General features: G+C 36.1%; 2 long non-coding RNA genes across 2 annotated transcripts in view; both read right to left on the minus strand.

The window, feature by feature from the left end:
* Positions 1-25000, minus strand: part of LOC103880800 — a 45194-nt gene extending 20194 nt beyond the window's left edge. Inside the window, exons 1-2 of the long non-coding RNA XR_002519630.2 lie at positions 24691-25000; positions 3238-3319 (exon numbers count right to left, since the gene is read on the minus strand). This is a non-coding gene — a long non-coding RNA (uncharacterized LOC103880800). The remainder of the gene's footprint in view (positions 1-3237; positions 3320-24690) is intronic.
* On the minus strand, positions 6964-8109 carry LOC110742196. The gene is made up of 2 exons (XR_002519631.2): positions 7921-8109; positions 6964-7033 (listed from the first exon to the last, which is right to left on the minus strand). It is a non-coding gene; the product is annotated as an uncharacterized LOC110742196 (long non-coding RNA).
* Positions 25001-25444: the final 444 nt, after the last annotated feature.

Here is a 25444-nt window from a genome sequence, read left to right on the forward strand (position 1 = left end):
TATGTTGTATCTTTGTTCTCATTAGTTTCATTTTTTTTTTTTTTAATTTCTGGCTTAATTTCATTATTTACTCAAAAGTCATTCAGGAGTAGATTTTATAATTTGTATGTAATTGAATGGATTTGAGTGATTAAAAGGATACAAACTTTAAGTTGTAAGATAAACAATTTCTAGGTATCAAAGATATAGCATCGGTGGTGATATGATTTGAATATGTCCTCCAGATTTTATTTATTGGAAACATAATCCTCATTGTGTCAGTTTTAAAAAGTAGGGTGTTGAAGACATGATTGGATCCTAAGGGCTCTGCTCTCATTAATTGGTTAGCCCATTAATTCATTAATGGATTAATGAGTTAATGGATTAATGGGTTATCATGGGAGAGGGACCTGTGGCTTTATAAAAAGAGGAATAGAGACCTGAACAAGCATGTTAATATGCTTGGCCCTCTCATTATGTGATACAGTGTATCAACTTGAGATTCTGTACAAAGTCCTCAACAGCAAGAAGTTTCTCACCAGATGCAGCCCCTCAACCTTGGACTTCTCAGCCTCCATAACGGTAACAAATAAATTCTTTTTTTATTTTTATTTTATTTTATTTTATTTTTTTTGAGACGGAGTCTCGCTCTGTCACCCAGGCTGGAGTGCAGTGGCCGGATCTCAGCTCACTGCAAGCTCCGCCTCCCGGGTTCACGCCATTCTCCGGCCTCAGCCTCCCGAGTAGCTGGGACTACAGGCGCCCACCACCTCGCCCGGCTAGTTTTTTGTATTTCTTAATAGAGACGGGGTTTCACCGTGTTAGCCAGGATGGTCTCGATCTCCTGACCTCGTGATCCGCCCGTCTCGGCCTCCCAAAGTGCTGGGATTACAGGCTTGAGCCACCGCGCCCGGCCAAAAAATAAACTGCCTGGTTTCAAGTATTCTATTAAAAGGCAACAATAAACTGACTCAGGCAGGTGGTGATGGATGTGTTCATTTGATTTTGGTAATTATTACACAATGTTTCTGTACATCAATTTGTTGTGCTCTGTACTTTGAATATATGAAATCTTCATCAATTTAATATTTAAAAATTTTATAATGTTAATTACCTCCCAATAATTATGCTTTACTTTTATGCAGATTCTTTATAAACGACTTTCAGACCCAGATTTAGTTTGTTTGCTTACCCATTCATTCACAGATTATATATTACATTGTCTTGAAGAATCAGAAGGTTTGGCAGAATGGGACCTATATTCTCAAAAAGCATTGATTGTTGGAGCTCGAAAAGCTGCCATTATTAAATCCAGCTGGGGCTCTTCAGTTTACCTGAATTCCTACCACTCCCTACTGTTTCCCTGATTCTAATGCAGAAAGTCAGCTGCCATAACCTCCTGCTTGGACAATTGCTTTTCTCTCAACTGACACATTTAAATAATCTGATTTACATAGCCTGCCTGGATTTTTCATACATCTGAGTTTGTGACCACATGGTTTAGGCCAAAGCCTCTATTTTAGAGATACTTAAGTCCAGGGAGGTCAAGCAATTTGTTCATGGTCTTACCGCTTATAAACATTAAAATCTAGACTAAAATCTGAATCCTAGCTCATTGTACTTGTTTGTACTTTATTCCATTGTGCAGTTAGGCATACGCAGCACATTGCGATTTTTTGACTAGAAGATATTATGTCCTCCCTTGTCAGTGATTTCTCTTTTTTTCCTCTTCCTCCTCTAGACAGAGAATAAAACCTCTTCTCAGTTGTTGATTATCATAGTCTGGAAGAATCTTATTTCCTTATGCATGTTCTATTATCCATGAATATACTGTAAAAAAAAAAAAATGCTGGTTCTTTATGGCAAAATGAGCTATATAACAAGACTTTTGGGAGAGATTGAGTTGTTGGAGTCTCTATTATCTTCTCTATTGGATTTGTGCTTCTGAACCCTTCCATGATCTGAGACCCAGATCCCACCAGCTATGATTATGACTGGCATCTTCATCCTTGCTCCTCATGAAAACACAAGGCAAATATCCCTGCCCATTTGTTCTAATAATACTTCTAAATATAAAGGTTCCCAATTTAAAAATTTTAAGGTCTATTATCATGCACTAAGATTGGTCCTGCATATCTTTTCAATATAAATAGAAATAACTTATGCAATTTACATTTCATATGGATTTTGCTTGTTTACCCATTAGTTGTTAATATTTTCTAATTTCACAAGTTGGTTCGATGAAGCAGAGTTCAAGAGACATTTTTATTTGTTCCAAATTATCATATTCAGATGTCTACTCAGAATACGTTTACCAGTAAGGGTCAATATTTCAATTTAAATAGATTTGGATTTTGAGGTCCAATTAAGTGTCCATTAGTTTTGGATCAAGAATGAAACAAATGTATAACCTAAATTGTCAGAATTCCTTCGCAACTTGGGGATCTATAACGGCTTGGGATCTGTACCTTCATTTCCAAGTGTTGTAGTGTTATTCTGAGAAATCTGGTTACAAGAAGCAGAGATTGAGTAAAATATCCTTAGTAGGCACTAGGGTAACAAGAATCTGCTAACATTTAGTCTACATAATTATCTTGTTTCATTTCTGTAAATACCAAGGATTGTACTGCCAAAAGTGTGTATGTATTTTAGATAGCTGTTAACCACAGAAAGAGAATATCAAATTGTCATATGTCTGGAATGCTACTGGTTCTTCCAGAAATTTTCTAAATGGGAAACAGAAACTCTCATCTTATTTAACTTAAATACAATAACCTACATAAACATAACAGTGCCTGGGCTTACAAAGTAGATGCTAATCAATGAGCCAGTCAATTCAAAATGTATTAGTTAATTCATATAGGATTCAATATACTGAATATTGACATTAAATGTTGTTATTTTAAATTGTTCACTACTAAGCCAAATTATAAATTAGCCATAGACTCAGAATCATAGGATTTGTGTTGCTAGAAATATAATTTCTTAACTCCCGAGGGAAGAGTTCATATTGTCAGAAAGAGAGTTTGAAATATAACAAAAGGGTAAGGAAAATAACAAATATCATTTTTCCAACAGAGAGCTGATTAAGGTTGAACTCTGTATACCTGAAATACAGGGATTAAGAAAATTGGGCTTAAAAATGGTTACGACAATTTTCTTCATTGTTTTTCTTCAAAGGATTAATGTATAGTTTTTATTGCTAAAATTATTCAAGAAGAGAAGTATCAGTGTCTACAACTACGTTTAATCACTTACCTGAGGGCGAGACACAAGATCAGATGACTTGAAAAACTGAGGCAAAATAATTGTCCCGTCATGGTCCTCACACATCTTCTTTCTTTGGAAAAGAAAATTATTTGTTAAATTGGAAGACCATGATGAGGTATGATATCCTGACATCACAAATACTAAAAGCAACAACTTTCAAGTAATAATTTCTTCTACATTTCAATTGTTAATCTGTGACAACATACCCTCAAATCATGATTTTCCATGTATGTTTTTATGAGTTGCTAACTGCAAGTTGATACATTCTAAAAATAATTTTTAAAATTGTAAGCAGGAATATTTGAAAAACATAAAGAATGAGTTCATGTCCTTTGTAGGGACATGGATGAAGCTGGAAACCATCATCCTCAGCAAACTAACACAGGGACAGAAAACCAAACACTGCATGTTCTCACTCATAAGTGGGAGTTGAACAATGAGAACACATGGACACAGGGAGGGGGACATCACACACTGGGCCTGTTGGGGGTTGGGGGAAAGGCGAGGGAGAGCACTAGGAAAAATACCTAATGCCTGTGGGGCTTAAAACCTAGCTGATGGGTTGATAGATGCAGCAAACCACCATGGCACATGTAAACCTATGTAGCAAACCTGCACGTTCAGCACCTGTATCCCAGAACTTAAGATACAAATACACCATGGAATACTATGCAGCCATAAGAAAGGATGAGTTTGTGTCCTTTGTAGGGACATGGATACAGCTGGAAACCATCATTCTTAGCAAAGTATCACAAGAACAGAAAACCAAACACCGCATGTTCTCACTCATAGGTGGGAACTGAACAATGAGATCACTTGGACTTGGGACGGGGAACATCACACACCGGGGCCTATCATGGGGAGGGGGGAGGGGGGAGGGATTGCATTGGGAGTTATACCTGATGTAAATGACGAGTTGATGGGTGCTGATGAGTTGATGGCTGCAGCACACCAACATGGCACAAGTATACATATGTAACAAACCTGCACATTATGCACATGTACCCTAGAACTCAAAGTATAAAAAAAAAAAAAAAGATACAAATAAATAAAATTAAAATTAAAATTAAAAAATATATATAAAGATAATCTCACTATTCATCATGTGATAACTGTAAAAGCCTTGGTTTACTTCTTTCCATATTTTTTTCTATGCATATGTTGTATGTGCACATGAACATATATTACAGTTTAACAAAAAATGGAATCATAGTCTAGGTAGGTTTCTATCCTAGTATTTTCATTTAAGAATGTATCATAAAGATTTTTCCATGGCACAGGCAAACATATTTTTCACAGCTGCATAATATTTCTTCACCATACTTTATGCACTCTTTTATTGTTGGAGATTTAGGCATTTTTTTTATTTTTTTTATTTTTTATGTTTTTAGATGGAGTCTCACTCTCTCGCCAGGCTGGAGTGCAGTGGTGTGATCTCGGCTCACTGCAACTTCCACTTCCGGGGTTCAAGTGATTCTCCTCCTTCAGCCTCTGGAGTAGCTGGAACTACAGGCGCGCACCACCATGTCCAGCTAATTTTTGTATTTTTAGTAGCGATGGGGTTTCACCATGTTGGCCGGGATGATCTTTATCTCCTGACCTGGTGATCCGCCTGCCTCCGCATGCCAAAGTGCTGAGATTACAGGCGTGAGCCACTGCGCCGGGCGGATTTAGGTTGTTTTTAATTTATCAGCATTATAAATAGTACTACAGTGAAGTTCCATGTTATACACATTTTTATCCACAAATGCTTAGTTCCTGAGGATACATTTTTAGAAGAAAAATTACTAGGTTACAGTTATAGGCAATTTTAAGGTTTTGATATATAAAACCACATTGCCCTTCAGTAACATTTTGATTTAAGTCTAGTACCAGCAATGTATTTTCTCTGCACCTTATTCAGAGCTAGAATACGTGCGTGTATATATATATATATGTGTGTGTGTATATATATGTGTGTGTGTATATATATATGCACAGATATATATACTTTTCGCTGTTGGAATGTGTGATAGACAAAAGTAAAGTTGTATTTTGTTTAGTGTCTTGTTAATCATTGTTATAACCCACTAGGACTTTAAACTTTGGGTAAATCCTCCAACCTAGTTGCACTGCACAGATCCTGAAACACAATGCTAGGAATGTCAGGGTGATGTTCTTAGATGGTGGTCTTAGGCTCTGGATTCAAAAATTACAGATTCTTAGAATAAGAAGAGACTTTAGAGGTTACATAGTCCAATTTATAACCCACTGTGGGGAAGTTCTCCACAATATTCCTGACAGGTAGTTAATCCAGCTTGAATTCAGAATCTCACTACTTCACGCAGCAGCACATTTATAGAAATGTAGTATGTAGACTAGAAAGGACCTTGGAGATTGTGTAGTCTCCCACCTTCTGTTGCCTAAAGCTACACAATTATTATATTTAGGGGAAAAATCAGAACTAGAAGTCACCTCTCTGGATTTCTAGCAGGGCTGCCGTGTAAAGTTGCTCAGGCTACAATGCAAATGGTGCCACCCTGGCATTATGCAACATAGTATACCCGATTCCCAGTCTCCACTACATTATGCTTTAGTTTAAGCCCCTCTTATAACATTGGCTGTCCTTTTTCGAGTATTGCTTTCTCACACATTTCCCCTTAAAATGCGTGAGACTGAATTTAGTATAACATTCAAGAAGTGGCTCACCAGAGTAAAGGGACATTATCACGTTGTTGTTGTGATTGTACTGGTAGTGGAATCTACACTGTTGTTACTGCAGCCTAACTCAGCATTTCACTTCTTGACAGCAGCTTTACACTATAATACAAGTCACTCAGTCTTTTAGTAAACTAAAACACCTAGATCATTTTGGTTTCGACAACAGAAATTTATTTTCTCACAGTTTTGAAGGATAGAAGTCCAAGGTCAAGGTACCAGCACAGTTGGTTTCTGGTAAGGGCTCTCTTTCTGACATATAAATGGCTGCCTTCTCACTGTGCTCTCACATGGCAGAGAGAGAGAGACCTCAAGCTTTCTGGCACCTCTTCATACAAGAGGAAGACACCATAATCCCATAATGAGGGCTCCATGCTCATGACCTCATCAAAACCTAATTACCTCCCAAAGGCCATCACAATGAGGGTTAGGGTTTCAACATATGAATTATTTTGGGGGAGACACAATTCAGTCCATAGCAATATCCTATACTATTAAGTAGTTCTGTTTGCCTAGGTGCTGATTTTATATATATTTCTGTTAGTTAAACCTTGGTAATTTCATCTCCTACTTTCTTGAACAGAACACAAATTACTTCAGCTTAGGGAGTTAAACTTAGGTAGGATGAACTCAGCTCTCTATTACAATAACCTCCTTGATAATTTGATTTCAATTTCCTCTTCTCAATTTTTGTTCTACCTTTTCCAGTTGGAAAAGCAGTTTACTTACTCGTTAGTCCACCTGGCTGATTCTGATTTACTTCTAGAAATGCTATTCAATTAATTCTTTCTACCTGATGACTATAATTCTCATTGATCTCATTGACCAGAGGAAAAGTTATGGACCAGAGTTAACAGTTCAAAAAATGATAAAAAAATTTTTGTTACAAGAAATATATTTGAACACTTTTTTTTTTTTTTGCCAGTGAAGGTTGAGATAGACCCAAGTCTTTTAGACTACTGAAGGTCCCAGTCCAAAATTGGAGTCGTTGACATTTGGCAGAGCCAGGAACAGTCATACAGGTGTTAAGGCACACTTTATTTATTTATTTATTTTTCTGTAGATTGTCCTAGCATTTTCTTCAAGCCTGTAATAGATGAAATTATATTGTTCACTTATAAGCCTCCTTAGTTTTTAGCTTGGTTCCAAAGACTGTCTTATTTTAAAATCTTGGTGCCAATTATTAGTACTTATATGCTGCATTATTTTCAGTGTAGAACATTTTTAAATACATGGAAAACCATACATTCATACACGTATTCACACACGCAGGCCTATGTGCAGACACAAACACATAAACACACACACCGTTTCCATTTTTTTTTTTTTTTTTCACTTTCATGTTGTTGTTTCCTATTGTGTAGGCCAAAGCTGAATCCAAGCTAAGTTTTGAGGGCTATCTTTGGTTCGTTTCTCGCTCCTATTTACATAAATATCACTGTTTACTTTTACTTGTCTTATCTAGGCAACTGTGTCCTCATATTACCCAGAGACTCTCACAGATTTCAATATGAATCTACTTTCCTTGCTCAGTAAAAACTTTGTTTCTTTTCTCTCATCAAAATGTATCTGTTCTCCTCATTCCAAGCTTTTCTGTTTTTCATTGCTATTCCTAGATAAACTGTATAGATGTTTAACTGTTCATAGTTTTATTATTTGTATGCAATATATTTTTACTTAAATTGGGACTTCCTTAAGATACCACCTTAACTAAAAAGAATTTCTCTGATGGCAGGGAGGTCAGGCTCTATAGTGGAGAAGGCAGGCATTTCTTTGGTGCCTACGTTTGACTCACTAACTAAAGTCTTTTTCCAAATCTAGCACATTCACCTTTACTACAGTAAAACAAACAAACAAAACAAAACAAAACAAAACAAAAACACTCAATGGTAAGAAGTTAGAAATGGAAAGATAGAATTAGTATGATTGATAAGAGAGGATGATAGCATACTTGTAGAAGGAAAATGCTCTTACATATAAATTTTATAGATGTGTAACCCATGTCAGCTATTAGTTATCTGCCTGATTCCGAAAGGCATTTGCAAGAGAGCAGGGATTAGGAAAACATCACTTTTTAGATACGCTGGCTGGTTTGAATCTCTCTGAGTCCTAGAAGAAACAATGACTCTTGGTTTGAACTTTTTTTTCCCCAATAAAGCAGAAGAGATGTGGTAGCATCTAAGGAAACAGAAAGGAGAACATTAGGATATATTCACTATTTGCTGATGACTTGCAGGTAAGAGATCTTTATGCCCTTCACTCAGATTTTACCTCTAGATTTAAAAGCTGAAATGTGCAGTTAAAAGTGACTTAAATTGGCCAAGGAAATATTTAATGGCTAATTAAAATAATACCAAGGAACCTTACTTTTACTTGATGTTTTTACTATTAAAATAATGTGAAGTATCACTGATTGAAGAAAAACAACTCCAAATCATACGTTACTGCTTTGGTTGCCAACAAATTATGTCACGTCTACGAAAAGCCTGATTCTTAACTAAGGCTTTAGCTGTTGATACATTTATGAAAATAAACACTGGGACAGATGTGTATATCAAATGGGAATTAGGCAGTGAGATTGGGCCTTGCACAAGCTGTTGCTCTTTCCTAGTCTACCCTGCCTTTCTATTTAGAGCAATGTATGCAGGCCGATGTAGAGAAAGTAAAATGAAAGTATTTCCTTGCTTCAGAGTAGACATACGCTTGATACATGTTTATGAAAGGAGAAAACAAAGGAAGAATGGATGGAAATATGGAGCAAAGGAAGGAAGGAAGGAATGACAGCAAGTAGGTAGCAATGCAATGGAGTCTAAATGAGAACTAGATGTTGATTATTTCCCCTTTAACATTTGTTTCAATAATGTGCTGTAGAACATCTCAATGTTTTCTCAATGAGATGCTTGTGCCCTTTTAACCTAATGAAATAGAAATACTTTTGTCAGTCTTATTTATTTTTTAAATGTTACATAATAATTATTTTAATTATTATAATTATTTAGATTTAGTATACCAATTCAGACTATTCACCCATCAAATCTTTCAATAACCTCACCCAGCAGAGGTCCATGATATGCCTTATTAAGGGAGAGAATGGACCAAGCACAGTCATAACTGGGGGTTCATATTGAAAAAATTAGAATGCAATTAACCAAATATAACACATTTATCAATAGGATGGGGAAATTCCTTTTTGACCTTAAAGCTAATTCACAGGTTTCTTAAAATAGAAGCATTTCTTACAGTTATTTACACTATATTACATAAAGTATAACTTAACTTAAAAACAAGATTGTCTGTACAAAGATGCCATTACATAATATTTGGTGAAATCTCTTAATAATAAATTTCATAGGATATCTACTTGCTTAGAAAATAAAGCTATTGTTTTTTAAATAAACTATACTTCTCTTTACTTTTCTAGTAATTCTTCTTGCCCTTGAGGAATGCATAATGTTGTTTCACTATAAACAATGCTTGAGGTTAAATAGCCAGATGCTATTTTAATTGATACAACACATTGGTTTCAGAACATCTTTGTTTTCATTTGATTTTATATAATTGAGAATCAGTCATTAAAAATGAATAAACATGTCCTCAAATAAACTTATCAGAGTCAAAAGAAATTTAGAAATAATCCCTGCCCACAAGGAGTTTGTAGTACACATTTGTGCTTTGTGTCAGTCTTGTACAACCAGCTTGCAGATTTAAGAGGGCTATTTTTTGTAGTGGTTAAAAATTTAATTATAGGTGTCAATTATTTTATTGTTTCATAGGTTGCCATTTTGAATTATCTGTGGCCATAAATGTCTCCTCCTTTTAGGCATGTCCTTTGGAATTCTGAGTTTACCAAATAAGTTTTTCTCTGTGTGCATCTTTCATTTTATGTATTGAGAACTACCATTATTTCCTTTTGAAACTAATTATTGAGATACAATTTATAAACAATAAAATATAACCTTTATAATATACAATTTGGTGTTTTATAGTATATTTAAAGAGTTGTGCAATCCAGTACATTTTCATAGCCCCCAAAACAAATGTCATACCCATTAGCTGTCACTCTCCATTCTCTGCTTCTGCCAGACCATAGAAACCACTATCTACTTTCCGTCTATATGGGATATGTACCTATCCTGGACATTTTATATAAATACAATCATACAACATGGGACCTTGTATGACCGACATCTTTCACTAAGTATAATATTTTCAAGGTTCATCCATGTTGTGGCACATGTCAGTGTATCTTTCCTTCTTTCTGCTAATATTCTGTTGTTTGGATTTTTAAAACCTGTACATCAGTTGATGGACATTTGGGTTGCTTACACCTCTGGCTATTATGAATAATGGTGGTATGACCATTCATGTGCAAGTTTTTGTTTGCAGATATGTTTTCAAAACTTTTGGGAATTGCTGGGTCCTATGGTAATTCTATATTTAACTTTCCACAGTGGCTGAAGCATTTTGCATCCCCACCAGAAATGTATAAATGTATGAGGGCTCGACTTTCTACACGTTCTCACTAATTCGTGTTAATATCTGTCTTTTTTTTTTTTTTCTGTGATAGCCAACTAGTGGATGTAAAGTGGTCTCTCATTGTGGTTTTGATTTGCATTTCCGTGATGGCTAGTGATGAACATGTTTTTGAGCAATACACAAATTGCTCATTTGTGTATCTTAAATGTCTATCCAAGTCCACTGCCTATTTTAAAAACTGAGTTATTTGTGTTTTGTTGTTGTTGTTGTTGTTGTTGTATGCTATAAGAGTTCTATATATTCTGGATACTAACCTTTATCAAATATATGATTTCCAATTTTATTTTTCATTCTATACATTGTCTTTTCACTTTCTTGATGGTATCCTTTGGCACACAGAAATTTGCATTTGGATCAAGTCCAAGTTATCTATTATTTCTTCTATCACTTGTGCTTTTGTCATCCTATCTCAGAAACTGTTCCCTAATCCAAGGTTATGAAGATTTACACTTACTTTTTTTTCTAATAGTTTTTGCTGTTATAGTTAGATCTATGACACATTTTGTGTTGATTTTTGTATATGGTGTGACATAGGAGTCCAGTTTCATTTTGAAATTGACAAGTGCAAGTCCTTCAACTTTATTATTCTTTTTCAAGTTTAAATGATCTTGACTGTTCTGTGTTACTTGCATTTCCATATGAATTTTAGGATCAGGTTGTCAATTTTTGCAAAATATATTATGTTGGAAGTCTCTCTGGAATGGCATTGAGTTTGTAGATTGTTTTGGGTAATATTGCCATTTTAACAATACCGATTTCTGTTATATGCACATATGGAATGTCTTATTAATTTGTGTATTCTTTCATTTCTTTCAACATATTTTATAGTTCTCAAAATATATGTTTTGCATTTGTATTGTTAAATTTGTTCCCAAATATTTTATTTTTTATGCTACTGTATATAGAATTTTTAAAGTTTCATTTTTGGGACATTCATTGTTAGTGTATAGAAACAATTCATTTTTATACATTTATCTTTTTTCCTGAAATCTGTCTGAACTCACTTACCACCTCTGATTTTTTTAACAGATTACTTATGACTTTCTATATACAAAATTGTGTCATTCAAATAAAAGAGATAGTTTTATATCTTCCTTTACAGTCAGGATGCCTTTTATTTATTTTCCTTGCTGAATTTTTCTGGATAATACCACCAGTAAAATACTGACTAGAAATGGTGAAAGCAGACATCCTTTGCTTCTTTCTGATCTTAGGGGAAAGCCATCAGTCTTTCACATTAAATAAAATGTTTTCTGTTCATTTTTCATAAGTGCCCTTTATCAAGTTGAAGAACATTTTGTTCTAACTTGTTGAGTGTTTTACACATAAAAGCCTGTTGAATTTTGTCAGTTTCTTCTGAGTCTATTAAGATAATAATACATTTTTAATATACTATTTTAAGAGTATTTTTAGATTACAGGACATTTGTAAGAAAGTACAATGCATTCCCATATATTCCTCTTCCCTCCATACATAGTTTTACCTATTATTAACATCGTGCATTAAGTTGATACATTTGTTACAATTGATAAACCACTACTGATATACAATTATTAAATAAGGTTCATAGTTTACATTAGGTCTCATTTTGTGTTGTACATTTCCATGGGTTATGACAAATGCATAATGTCATGTGTTTATCATTATAGTATCATACAGAATACTTTCACTACCATAAACATTTCATGTGCTCCACCTATTTATTCATCCATACCCTCCTCTCCTTCTGTTCTCAACCATGATTTTTTTTTTACTGTCTCTATAGTTTTGCATTTTCTAAAATGACATATTGTTGGAATCATACAGTATGTACCTTTTTTAGACTGACTTCTCTCAGTTAGCAATATGCTTTTACTTTTCCTTCATGTATTTTCATGACTTGGTAGCACATTTCCTTTAATTAATGAATAATAGCTTATTTTATTGATGAAGCACAGTTTATCTGATCCCCTATTGGATGACATCTTGGTTGCTCCAAGTTTTAGCAATAATAAAGCTGACATGAACACAGTATGTGGAAATTTGTGGGCATATTTTTTCAACTTATTTGGTTATATACCAAGAAATATTATTGCTGGGTCCTATGATAAGCCTATATTTAGCTTTACAAGAAACTGTCAAACTGTCTTCCGAAGTGGTTATATTATTTGTGTTGCCCCAGAAATGAATGAAAGTTTCTATTTGCTTCACATCTTTTCCAGCATTTGTTGTTGCCTGTGTTTTGGATTTTACTCATTGTAATAGTAAGTGTGCAACGCAAACGTTATGAGATATGTGTTTTGTAAATATATTCTCCCAATCTGTGGCATTTCTTTTCACTCTATTAGTGTCTTTTCTAGAGGGGAAGTTTTTTGTTTTAATGAAGTCTAACTTATTATCTTTTCTCTTTCATTTTTAGTGTTTTTAGTGCCGTATTTAAAAAGTAATTGCCAGACCCGAAAGTCATTGCCGAACCCAAGTCGTTGATTTTTCTCTTATGTTTTCCTTCAGTGTTTTACATTTTCCATTTAGGCCTATGAACAACTGCATATCACTTTTTGTAAAATATATAAGCTCTATCTAAATTCATTTATTTGCATGTTGATGTTCAATTGTTTCAGGACCACTTGCTGGAAAGACTGTCTTTTCTCCATTAAAAGTAAACTATTTGTTTTTATTCTTTTAACATATTCTTTATGATATTAATATCGATCAGTTTTTGGATATTAACCCAACCTGTCATTCCTGGAATAAATTCCACTTTGCCATTGTATAAAATCATTTTTCTATGTTGCTACATTTGTTTTGCTAATATTTTGTTCAGTTTTTTGCATCTATACTTATCAAAGATGTTTTTGTCTCATTTCCTTTTGATTTTTTTTTTTTTCCGCTTTTGATATGAGGGTATTGGCTTCATTAAATGGGTTAGAAAGTGTTCCCTTCTCTTAATGGTTGGAAGAATTTGCGCAGGATTGATGGCAATTCTTTAAATGTTCGCTAGAATTCATCAGTGAAGCCATGTGGGGCTGTTCTTGTAATAAAAAAAATATTTTTTTGATTACTAATTGCATCTCTTTACTTGTTACAGTTCTATAAAGATTGTCTATTTCTTTTTCAATTGAGTTTGATAATTTCTTGAAATACTGCTTTTTATAGTATTCTATTATAGTTCTGTTCTTTCTATAAGGCAATAGTAATGTCCCACCTTTCTGTCCTGATTCTGGTAGTTTGAGTCCCCTTACTCTGTCTTTTTCTGAGGAACACTCTAGGTAAAGGTTTGTCAATTTTTTAAATCTTGTTACAACACCAGTTTTTTACTTCATTGATTTTCTTTATTGTTTTCCTTTCTCTATTTTATTAATTTCCACCATAATCTGTATTATTTTCTTCCTTCTGTTTACTTTGGATTTAGTTAGCTTTTCTATTTCTAGTTTACTAAGATGGAAGATTACATTATTGATTTTAGATCCTCCTTTTTTTTTTCTTTGAGATGAAGTCTCTCTCTTGTCCCCCAGGCTGGAGTGCGATGGTGCAATCTCGGCTCACTACAACCTCTGTCTTCCGGGTTCAAGCGATTCTCCTGCCTCGGCCCCCCGAAGTAGCTGGGATAACGCCTGCTACCATGGCCGGCTAATTTTTGTATTTTTAGTTGAGACGGGGTTTCACCATGTTGGCCAGGCTGATCTCGAACTCCTGACCTCAGGTGATCCACCTGCCTTGGCTTCCCAAAGTGTTGGCATTACAGGCGTGAGCCACCGTGCCCAGTCCCTTCTTATTCTTTAATGTAGGCATTTGCACCTATAAATTTCTGTGTATGCATGACTTTAGCTCGATTCTATAATTTTATTTATGTATTTATTTATTCATTTATTTATTTATTTTACTTTAAGTTCTGGAATGCATGTGCAGGATGTGCATGTTTGTTACATAGGTATAGTGTGCTATGGTGGTTTGCTGCACCTATTGACCCATACTCTAAGTTCCCTCCACTTGCCCCCCAACTCCCAACAGGTCCTGGTGTGTGTTGTTCCCCTCCTTGTGTCCATGTGTTCTCATTGTTCAACTCCCACTTATGAGTAAGAACATGTGGTGTTTGGTTTCCTATTCCTGTGTTAGTTTGTTGAGGATGATGGTTTCCAGATTCATCCATGTCCCTGCAAAGAACATGATCTCATTCCTTTACATGACTGTGTGGTATTCCATGGTGTATATGTATCACATTTTCTTTATCCAGTCTATTATTGATGGGCGTTTGATTTGGTTCCTTGACTTTGCTATTATAAATAGTATGGCAATAAACATACGTGTGCATATGTCTTTGTAGTAGAATAATTTATATTATTTTGGGTATATACTGAGTAATGGGATTGCTGGGTCAAATAGTATTTCTGGTTTTAGATCCTTGAGGAATCACCATACTGTCTTCCACAATGGTTGAACTAATTTACATTCCCACAAACAACGTAAAAGTGTTCCTGTTTCTCCACAGCCTCACCAACATCTATTATTTCTTGAATTTTTAATAATTCCTATTCTGACTGCCATGAGATGGTATCTCATTGTGGGTTTGATTTGCATTTCTCTGATGGCCAGTGATGTTGAGCTTTTTTCATGTTTGTTGGCCACGTAAATGTCTTCCTTTGAAAAGTGTCTGTTCATATCCTTTGCCCACTTTTTGATGGGGTCATTTGTTTTCTTTTCTTGTAAATTTGCTTAAGTTCCTTGTAGATTTTGGATATTAGACCTTTGTCAGATGGGTAGATTGCAAAAATTTTCTTCCATTCTGTAGGTTGCCTGTTCACTCTGATCATAGTTTCTTTTGCTGTACAGAAGCTCTTTATTTTAATTAGATCCCATTTGTCAATTGTGGCTTTTGTTGCAATTGCTTTTGGTGTTTTAGTCATGAAGTCTTTCTCATGCCTATGTTCTTAACGGTATTGCCTAGGTTTTCTTCTGGTATTTTTATGTGTTGGGTTTTACATTTAAGTTGTTAATCCATCTTGAGTTAATTTTTTGTATCAGGTGTAAGGAAGGGGTCCAGTTTCAGTTTTCTGCATATGACTAGCCAGTTTCCCCAGCACCACTGATTGAATAGGAGATCCTTTCCCCATTGCTTGTTTTTGTCAGGCTTATCGAAGATCAGATGGTTATAGATGTGTGGTGTTATTTCTGAGGCATCTGTTCTGTTCCATGGGTCTATTTGTCTGTTTTCGTACCAGTACCCTGCTGTTTTGGTTACTGTAGCCTTGTAGTATAGTTTGAAGTCAGGTAGCATGATGCCTCCAGCTTTGTTCTTTTTGCTTAGGATTGTCTTGGTTATATAGAGTCTTCTTTGATTCCACATGAAACTTAAAGTAGCTTTTTCTAATTCTATGAAGAATGTCAATGGTAGTTGGATGGGAATAGCAATGAATCTATAAATATCTTTGTGCAATATGTCCATTTTCACAATATTGATGGTTCCTATCCATGAGGATGGAATGTTTTTTCATTTGTTCATGTCCTCTCTTACTTCCTTGATATGTGGTTTGCAGTTTTCCTTGAAGAAATCCTTCACATTCCTTGTTAGCTGTATTCCTAGGTATTTGTTTCTCTTTATAGTGATTGTGAATGGGAGTTCATTCATGATTTGGCTGTCTATTTGTTTAATGTTGGTGTATAGGAATGCTTGTGTGTTTTGCACATTGATTTTGTATCCTGAGATTTTGCTGAAGTGGCTTATTGGCTTAAGGACTTTTAGGACTCAGAGGATGGGGTTTTCTAAATATGAAATCATGTCGTCTGCAAATAGAGACAATTTGACTTTTTCTCTTCTTATTTGAATACCCTTTATTTCTTTTTTTTTTTTTTTTAATTTATTTATTATTATTATACTGTAAGTTGTAGGGTACATGTGCATAACGTGCAGGTTTGTTACATATGTATACTTGTGCCTTGTTGGTGTGCTGCACCCATCAACTCGTCATTTACATCAGGTAACCCTTTATTTCTTTCTCTTGCCTGAAACGCTCAATAAACTAGGTATTGATGGAATATATTTCAAAATAGTAAGAGCTATTCATGATAGACCCACAGCCAATATCATATTGAATGGGCGAAAGCTAGAAGCATTCACTTTGAAAACCGGTACGAGACAGGATGCCCTCTCTCACCACTCCTATTCAACATAGTATTGGAAAGTCTGGCCGGGGTAATTAGGCAAGAGAAAGAAATAAACGCTATTCAAATTTGCTTTTATTTTTATACATCTCAAAATATTTTCCAATATCCCTTATGATTTAACTATTAGATATTTAGGAGTACCTTGGTTAACTTACATATATTTATGAGTATATTAAATTTCTTTCAATAATTGATTTCAAATTTAATTGCATATGTATATACTTTTTAATGTATATTCCTTAAAAATTAAACGTTAAGGAATATATTTTTTATGAAAATTTTTTTTAATTTATGGAAGACTATTTTACACCCAAAATACTTACAGAATATTCCATGTACTTAAGAATTTGTGTCGTATTGTTGGGTGGAACTACAGGTTTCTGCTAAGTCTATATGGTTTATAGTTTTCTTCAAGCCTTATATTTCATGTTTGATCTCCTGTGTAGTTCTATCCATTTCTGAAAGTGGGATATTGAAGTCTACAATGATTATTGTTGAATATATTTCCCACTTCAATTCTGTCAAGTTGTGCAAGTCTAATTGTTTTTCAAGAAAAAAAGCATGTAAAGTATCTATGTAATGCATTTAAAAGGTAAATAAGTGAATGAAGGAATGAGTGAATGAATAAATAAAAAACATAACAGTGGCTGAAATTTATTTTTCAGTTACACCTGATTTGTTACTTACGCTTCTATTTCTAAAATTATATTGACTTCTTGTGCCCAAAGATTTAATCACAATCAATGAAGAGTAGATTTTTAAAAAATTAAACTCATGTTTTAGATACAGGGGTACATAAGCAGATTTGTTACATGGGAACTTTTTACCCAGGAGGGTGACATAGTACCCAACAGGTAGGTTTTCAACCTATGTCTCCCTTCCTATCTTAACCTGCTAGTCATCTACAGTGTCTGTTGTTCCCATGTTTATGTCCATGTGTGCTCAATGGTGAGCTCCTAATTAAAAGTGAGAAGATGAGTTATTTGGTTTTCAGTTACTGTGTTATTTTACTTTGAATAATAGTTGCTAGCTAAATCTATGCTGCTGTAAGATAATAAGATTTCATTCTTTTTATGACTTGTAGTGATGCATGTTGTATATGTACCATCTTTTTTTTTTTTTTTTTTTTTTTTTTTTTATCCAATCAGCTGTTGATAGGCACCTGGGTTGATTCCTTGTTTTGTTATTGTGAATAGCTGTGATGAGCATATGAGTGCATGTGTCATTTTGACAGATTGATTTATCTTCATTTGGGCATATACCCACTAGTTAGAATGCTGGGTAAAACCCTAGTTCAACTTTTAGTTCTTTGAGAAGTCTCCAAACTGTTTTCCACAGTGACTGAACTAATTTAAATTCCCACAACAGTGTATAAGCATCCTCTTTGCTCTAACAGCCTTATCAACATGTCTATTTTGACTTTTACATAACAGTTATTCTTACTGCTGTGAGGTGGTATCACACTGTGGTTTTGATTTGCATTTCTCTGATGATTAATGATGTTAGGCATTTCTTTTCCCATATATTTGTTGGCTGCTTATATGTCTTATTTAGAGAAGGGTCTGCTCATTTTCTTTGCCAACTATTTTATGGATTTAGTTTTGTTATTGTTTATTTAGTTAAGTTTGTAAAGGACTACGTGCTTGCAAACGAGATGTTCCCAATAAGTCCTGCTCTTGCAAACGAAGCAGGGCGTTGGGGGCTTGTTTATGTGTAAACATCTTGAAAATCCAGAAAGTCTGAGAAAGGTCAGAAAAACAACAATGAGTCTTGTGACTTGGCAACATTCCACAAACGACTGTATAAAATAAAGCAGAGCACGCCATTCGAGGCGGCCGCCATGTTTGTCTTGTCTTGTGTTGTCTTGTGTGTTCATTCCTTTGTTTAGGAAACACGCGGACCCCAACATAACTTCTTTATAGATTTGGAGTATTAGTCCTTTGTTGGATACATACTTTGTGAATATTTCCTACCACTCTGTAGGGTTTTTTTGTTTTTTTGTTTTTTTAACTCTGTTGACAGTTTCTTTTGCTGTACAGAAGCGCTTTAGTTTAAATAAGTCCCACTTGTCAATTTTTGTTGTCATTGCAATTGCTTTTGAGGACATAGTCATAATAATTTCTTTGCAAAGGTCAGTGTCCAAAAGGGTATTTGCAAGGTTTTCTTTTCTAGGATTTTTATTGTTTGAGGTCTTAAATTTAAATTCTTAATCTATGTTGAGTTAATTTTTGTATATAGTGATAGGTAGGGTTCCAGTTTTATTCTTTTGCGTATGGTTAGCCAGTTTTCCCAGCACCATTTATTGAACAGAAATTTCTTTACCATTGCTTATGTTTGTCAACTTTGTCAAATATCTGCTGGTTATAGATGTGGCTTTATTTCTGAGTTTTCTATTCTGTTTTCTTGGTGTGTTGTCTGTTTTTGTACCAGTACTATTTTGGTTACTGTAGCCTTGCAGTATAGTTTGAAGTTGGGTAATGAGATGCCGCTGGTCTTCTTTTTGCTTTGAAATGCTTTGGCTATTTAGAGTCTGTTTTTGTTCCCTGTGACTTTTAAAATACTTTTTCTTTTTTCTAATTCTGTGAAAAATGACATTGGTAATTTGATAGGGACAGCACTGGATCTGTAGGATGCTTTTGGTAGTATGGTCATTTTAATGACAATTTTTTCAATCCATGAACATGGAAATTATTTTTGTTTATGTCATCTATGATTTATTTCAGCAGTGCTATTAGTTCTATTTGTAGGGATAGTTCACGTTCCTGGTTATATGTATTCACAGATATTTTATTTTATTTTTTGTGTGGCTTTTGTAGATGGGATGGTATTGCTTATTTTGTTCTCAGTTAAAACATTATTGGTGTATAGAATGCTACTGATTTTTGCATATTGATTTTATACCCTGAAATATTATGGAGGTCATTTATCAGGTCTAGGGGTCTTTCAGTAGGATCTATAGGTATAGAATCATATCCTCAGTGAAGAGAAATAATATGATTTTCTCTCTTTCCCTTCCTTTCTTCCTTCCTTTCTTCTTTTTTCCTTTCTCTTGCCTGCTTTCTCTGGCTAGGACTTCCATTACTATATTGAATAAAAGTGATTAGAGGGGGCATCCTTGTCTTGCTCCAGTTTTCAAGGAGAATGCCTCCAACTTGTGCCTGTGCAGTATGATACGTTGGCTGTGGCTTTTTCATAGATGGCTCTTAAAACTTTCAGTTATGTTTCTTCAATGCCAAGCCTGTTAAGGGTTTCTATTATTAAAAGATGTTGGAATTCAACAAAAGCTTTTTCTGTGCCTGTTGAGATAATCATATTGGTTTTAGTTTTAATTCTTTTTATGTCTTGAATCACATTTATTGATTTGCAGATGTTGAACAAGGCTTGCATCCCAGGAATAAAGCCTATGTGATTGTATTACATTAACTTTTTGATGTCCTGCTTGATTCGGTTTGCTAGTATTTTGTTGAGGACTTTTGCCTCTGTGTTCATCAGGGATATTTGGCCTGAAGTTTTCTCTTTTCACTCTGTATCTGCCAGATTTTGATGTTAGGCTGATACTGGTTTCATGGAATGAATTAGAGAGAATCCCTTCCTTCTCAAATTATTGGAATAGTTTTGGTATGGCTGGTACCAGTTCTTCTTTGTATGTCTGGTAGAATTCAGCTTGGAATCCATGTGTTCCAGGGCCTTTTTGATTAGTAATTTTTCAAAATTATCTTTTCAATTTTAAAACTTTATATCTGTCTGTTCAGGGTTTCATGCTCTTCTTGATTCAATCTTGGGAGATTGTCAGTGGGAATGTATCAATTTCATCTATATTTTATAATTTTTGTGCATAAAATTCTTTGTAGTGTTCTCTGAGGATCTTGTGTATTACTATGGGATTAGTTTTTATTTCACCTTTGTCATTTCTTATTATACTTATTTGGATCTTCTCTATTTTTTTCTTTGTTAATCTATCTAGCAATCTATCAATCTAGGTTTTTATTTTGAAGAACCAACTCTTGGTTTCATTGATCTTTGTATGTATTTTTGCATCTCAATTTTGTTAAGTTCTTCTCTCATTTTATTTACTGCTTTTCTTCTGCTATATTTGGGGTTGCTTCATTCTTTTTTTCGAGTTCCTTTAGGTGCATAGTTAGATTGTTAATATGAGAAATATCTAACTTTTTGATGAAGGTGTTTAGCACTGTAAACTTTGCTGTAAACACTTCTTTAGCTGCATCCCAGAGATGTTGGTACATTTTGTCCCTATTTTCATTATTTTCAAAGAATTTTTGTTTCTCCCTTGATTCCAGTGTTCACACAGGAGTTATTCAGAAGGAAGTTATTTAATTTCCATACATCTGTGTAGTTTTAGAATATTTTCATGATATTGATTTTTATTTGTATTCCACTATGGTCCAAGAGTGTATTTGGTATGATTTGAATTTGTTTTGATTTATAGAGCCTGACCTTATGGCTGAGCATGTGGTTGATCTTAGAATATATTCCATATGCAGATGAGAAGAATGTATATTCTGAGGTTGTTAGGTAGAGTTTTTGGTAGGTGTCTATTAGGTGCAGTTGATCACGTGTTAAGGTTAAATCCAGTTTCTTTGTTAGTTTTCTGCCTCGCTGATCTAACACTCTCAGTGGGATGTTGATATCTCCTAATATTAATTTGTCACTGTGCATATCTTTTTCTAGAATCTAGAATACTTTTATAATCTCCAGTGTTTGGTGCATATATATTTAGGATAGTAAAGTCTTCCTGTTGGGATGCACCGTGCATTATTATGTAATGTCCTTCTTTGTCCTTCTGAATTTTTATTGGTTTAAAATCTGTTTTATCTGATATAAGAAGAGCAACTTTTTCTCTATTTTTGTTTTTCATTTGCATGGTAGGTCTTACTGTATCTCTTTACTTTGTGCCTGTCAGTGTCATTACATGTGAGATGGGTCTCTTGAAGACAGCAGATGGTTGAGTCTTATCCCCCTATTCAGATTTCCATGCTGTGCCTTTTAAATGTTGCCTTTAGTCTATTTTCATTCAGGGTTAGTATTGATATGTGAGATTCTGATCGTGTCATCATGTCATCAGCTGGTTGTTATGTAGACTTGATTGTGTGATTGTTTTATAGCATCTGTGGGCTATGTGCTTAAGTGTGTTTTTGTGGTAGCAGGTGTCATTATTTCAGTTCCATGATTAGCACTCATTAAGAACCTGTTGTAAGGCTGGTCTTGTTAAAATAAATTTCCTCTGTGTTTGCTTGTCTGAAAAATATTTTACTTTGTTCTGACTTATGAAGTTTAGTTCAGTGCAATGCAGTTCTTGGTTAGAATTTTTTTTTTCTTAACAATGCTGAAAATACGCTCCCAATCTCCTCTGGCTTGTATGTTTTCTGCTGAGAAACCTGCTGCTGGCCTGAATGGGGTTCCCTCTACGTGATTTCACACTGTTCTCTAGTTGCCTTTAATAATTTTGCTTTTGTGTTGATCATGATGAATCTGATGACTCTTTTGGGGATAGTCATCTTGTATCTAGTATCTAGCTGGAGTTTTCTGTATTTCTTAGATTTGTGTGTGAACCTCTCTCTAGCAAGATTAGGAAAATTTTCCCAGACTATATCCTGAAATACATTTTCCAAGGTATTTATTCTCTCTCAGGAATGACAATGTATGGTAGATTTGGTCTCTTTGCATAATTCCAAATTACTCAGAGGTTCTGTTCATATTTTAAAATTTATGTATCTTTATTTTTGTCTAAGTTGATTTCAAGAACTGATCTTCAAGCTCAGAGTTTCTTTCCTCAGCTTGGTCTACTCCGTTGTTAATACTTCAGATTGTATTATAAAATTATTGTAGTACATTTTTCAGCTCTGGGCATTATGTTTGGTTCTTTCTTAAAATGGCTATTTTGTATTTCAGTTCTTGGGTTGTTTTACTGGATTCCTTGGATTGGGTTTCAACTTTCTCATGAATCGCACTGAGATTTCTTGCCGTCAATGTCAGTCATTTTAGTCTTTTCTGACTGGTTAAAAGCTATTGCTGCAGAGCTATTGGACTCATTTGGAGGTATAGAGACATCTGGCTTTTTGAATTGCCAGAGTTCTTGGGCTGATTCTCTTCTGGGAGGATTGGTGCTCCTTTAATTGTGGTAGAAGTTGAGTATAATCAGTTGGGCTCATTTCTGGATGTTTTAAAAGGTCCAGGGCTCTGTGTAAGGCCTTTATTTGTGGCTGAATTTTTTTCTCTTGGTCTCACAGAGGTGTATGTTAGCAAAGCATTTTTGAGGTCCTAATTTGTGCTGTGATCTGGTAGATGGTGCTTACGAGTAATGACTGGTAGACAGGCTATTTCTCAGCTGCATGGCTCCTTTGATATTCCTCAGTTTTGTAGCTATGCTCTGTGGTGTACTGAGGAGAGAGGTGACCCCTTCACCAGGTCCACACCTGGGCCTTAAGGTAGCCCCCTCCAATCACTGGCACTGCACCTACATTTATTTGGTTAACTGTTCCAGTCTGTGGAGCTCCCTTGGGCAGAGACTGTGGCTAGGAGATAAACCACACCTTTTCCCTGATGGCCCTGTTGAGGGAGGCATGCCGTACTCCTGTGGCAGCCCGTGAGCCCATAAACTCATCCCTCTTAGTGTCCTGAGAGTGCGGGTTGCATTTCTGCTCAAATTCTTGCCACAGATCTTGCTTGGTACACCCAAACTGTTCACCATAGTCCTGGGGTGAACTCAGGCTTTTTTTTTTCCTCCCCAGCTTTTAGGCAGCAGAAGCAGGGACCTTGGCAGCAATGGCAGAGTACCTGTTACTTGACTGTGGGATTTTGTCCTAGAGAAACACAAAGCCATGGCCAATTGGAGTGATCAGCTAGCGTTGGCGCAGTTGCACTGTTTGCTGAAGCTAGGTGCCTTGCCTGATGAAGAGCGGAGTGGTGGGGCTCATGGGGAAGTCTGACCTCTTCTCCATAGGGTAGCTTCAGGATGCGAGAGGTGTGAGCAAAGTAATTAGTCTCTTTGTTTCTTTCCAAGACCCAGGGCAGCAAGAATGGTTACTACAGTGGCAGCAGGTGGCAGAGGGCTTGTCGATTTCCACCACAGAGAAACAGTGCCACAGCTGATCAGAGTGATTAGCCAAAGGTGGGGTGACTATGCTGCAGGTCAAAGCCAGGAAGCCCTGCCTAGCAAATAACAAGGGCATCAGGGTCTCGCTGGGAATGCAGTTTGGCCTCCTATCTGTTGGACAGCTGTTGGGTGCTATAGGCATGCAAAAACAAACAGGCTCTTTGTTTCCCCCATAGCCTTGGGGGAACAAGGGCAGGTACTACTGCAGTCCCAATGGCAGAGACCCCGTGGGTTGTCTCTGGGAGCCCTACCTCAGCAAAACACGGGGTTGTCACTGACTGGAGCGATCACGTGGGGGTGAGGTGGCTATGCTGGTAACCACAGCATGACCACACCATGAGGCCCTGTGCTGTGAAGAGTAGCACAAGCCAGGACCTGCCTGGAAAACAGTCTGGCTGATTTTCCATGTGGAAGCAGCAGCATGCTGCCCGCCCATGGCAGTTCTTGTGCTTGAGGCCTACGAGGACAGTTCTTGTGCTCTTCCCTCCTTCCCCAGCCTGAGGGCAGCAGGGGTGGGGACTGCAGCAATGGCAATAGCAGCAGGCCTGTCAACCATCTCTGGGAGCTCTGTCCCAGAGAAATGGAGGGCTGGGATCAGCAGGAGTACTTAGGTGGGGGTGGGGGTGGCCAGGCCATTGGACCTTGCCTGGCAACATGCAGCGGAGGCAAGGACTACAGACAGTCTGCCCCTCAGCACTGTGGATGTGGCTTCTATCCTAGAGACACACAAAAGAGCTTGACCTCCCTTGTTGGCAGGGCTGTGGCAGCTGGCCCAGGGGTTCTCAGGGATCCAAGGCCCATGCAACCCTTCATGGGCTTAAGCAGTGGTTTTATCTAGAATAGAGATAGCTCTCTGTGTCAGTATGGTGACTGTGGGGTCTGAAGGGATTCCCTGTGCCCAGGATTTCAAAGGTCCATGGCAAAACTGTGGGTCTCTGGGGACTCTCACTCACCCTTTCCCCGCCCTAGGCCAATCCTGAATGGGTGACTGTCTTGCCTCGCTCCTCTCTGTTCTCCATGGGTTACCATGGCTTCCTTTATGAATCCCGGGTTACCATGGTTTCCTTTATGAATCCCAGTGTGGCCTCCTAGAAGAGTCACTTAAAGAGCTAGTGTTTACACCCTACTCTGTTTCCTCTCTGTGAGAGCAGCACACACTAGATGCTTTAGTCAGCCATCTTGGTGCTTCTGAAAGGTAGATTTTGGATGGTTGTGTGTACTGTGACTGCCATCTTTCATCAAATAACAGAATTATAAATCATTCTCACGTCTTGTGGTGGTCTAGGGAAAAGATTCTCTATATGAGTAGGAAATAATTTAAAAAGTATATGCTTCATTTCCATTACATAGGGCTGTAGAGAGGGTGTGGGTTGGAGACTTATAGATTTATAAACTATTCAAGTATGGTTGCTTTTTTTGAGTTTATCATATGATATCTTATTTTATTGATGTATTTGTTTACTTTGGAGACAGGGTCTTTTTCTGTTTCCCAGGCTGGACGAAGTGTAGTGGCATGATCATAATTCAATGTAAACTCAAACCCCAGAGTTCAAGAGTCTTTCTGCCCCAACCTAAGTAGCTAAGGACTACAGGCACGTGCCATCAGATGCTGCTACTTATTTTATTTTATTTTATTTTTTGTGGAGATGAGGTATTGTTGTGTCTCCCAGACTAGACCGGAGCTTGTGGCCTGAAGTGAACTTTCTG

This window comes from Papio anubis, chromosome X (genome assembly GCF_008728515.1).
Source record: "Papio anubis isolate 15944 chromosome X, Panubis1.0, whole genome shotgun sequence".
Taxonomy (NCBI): Eukaryota; Metazoa; Chordata; class Mammalia; order Primates; family Cercopithecidae; genus Papio; species Papio anubis.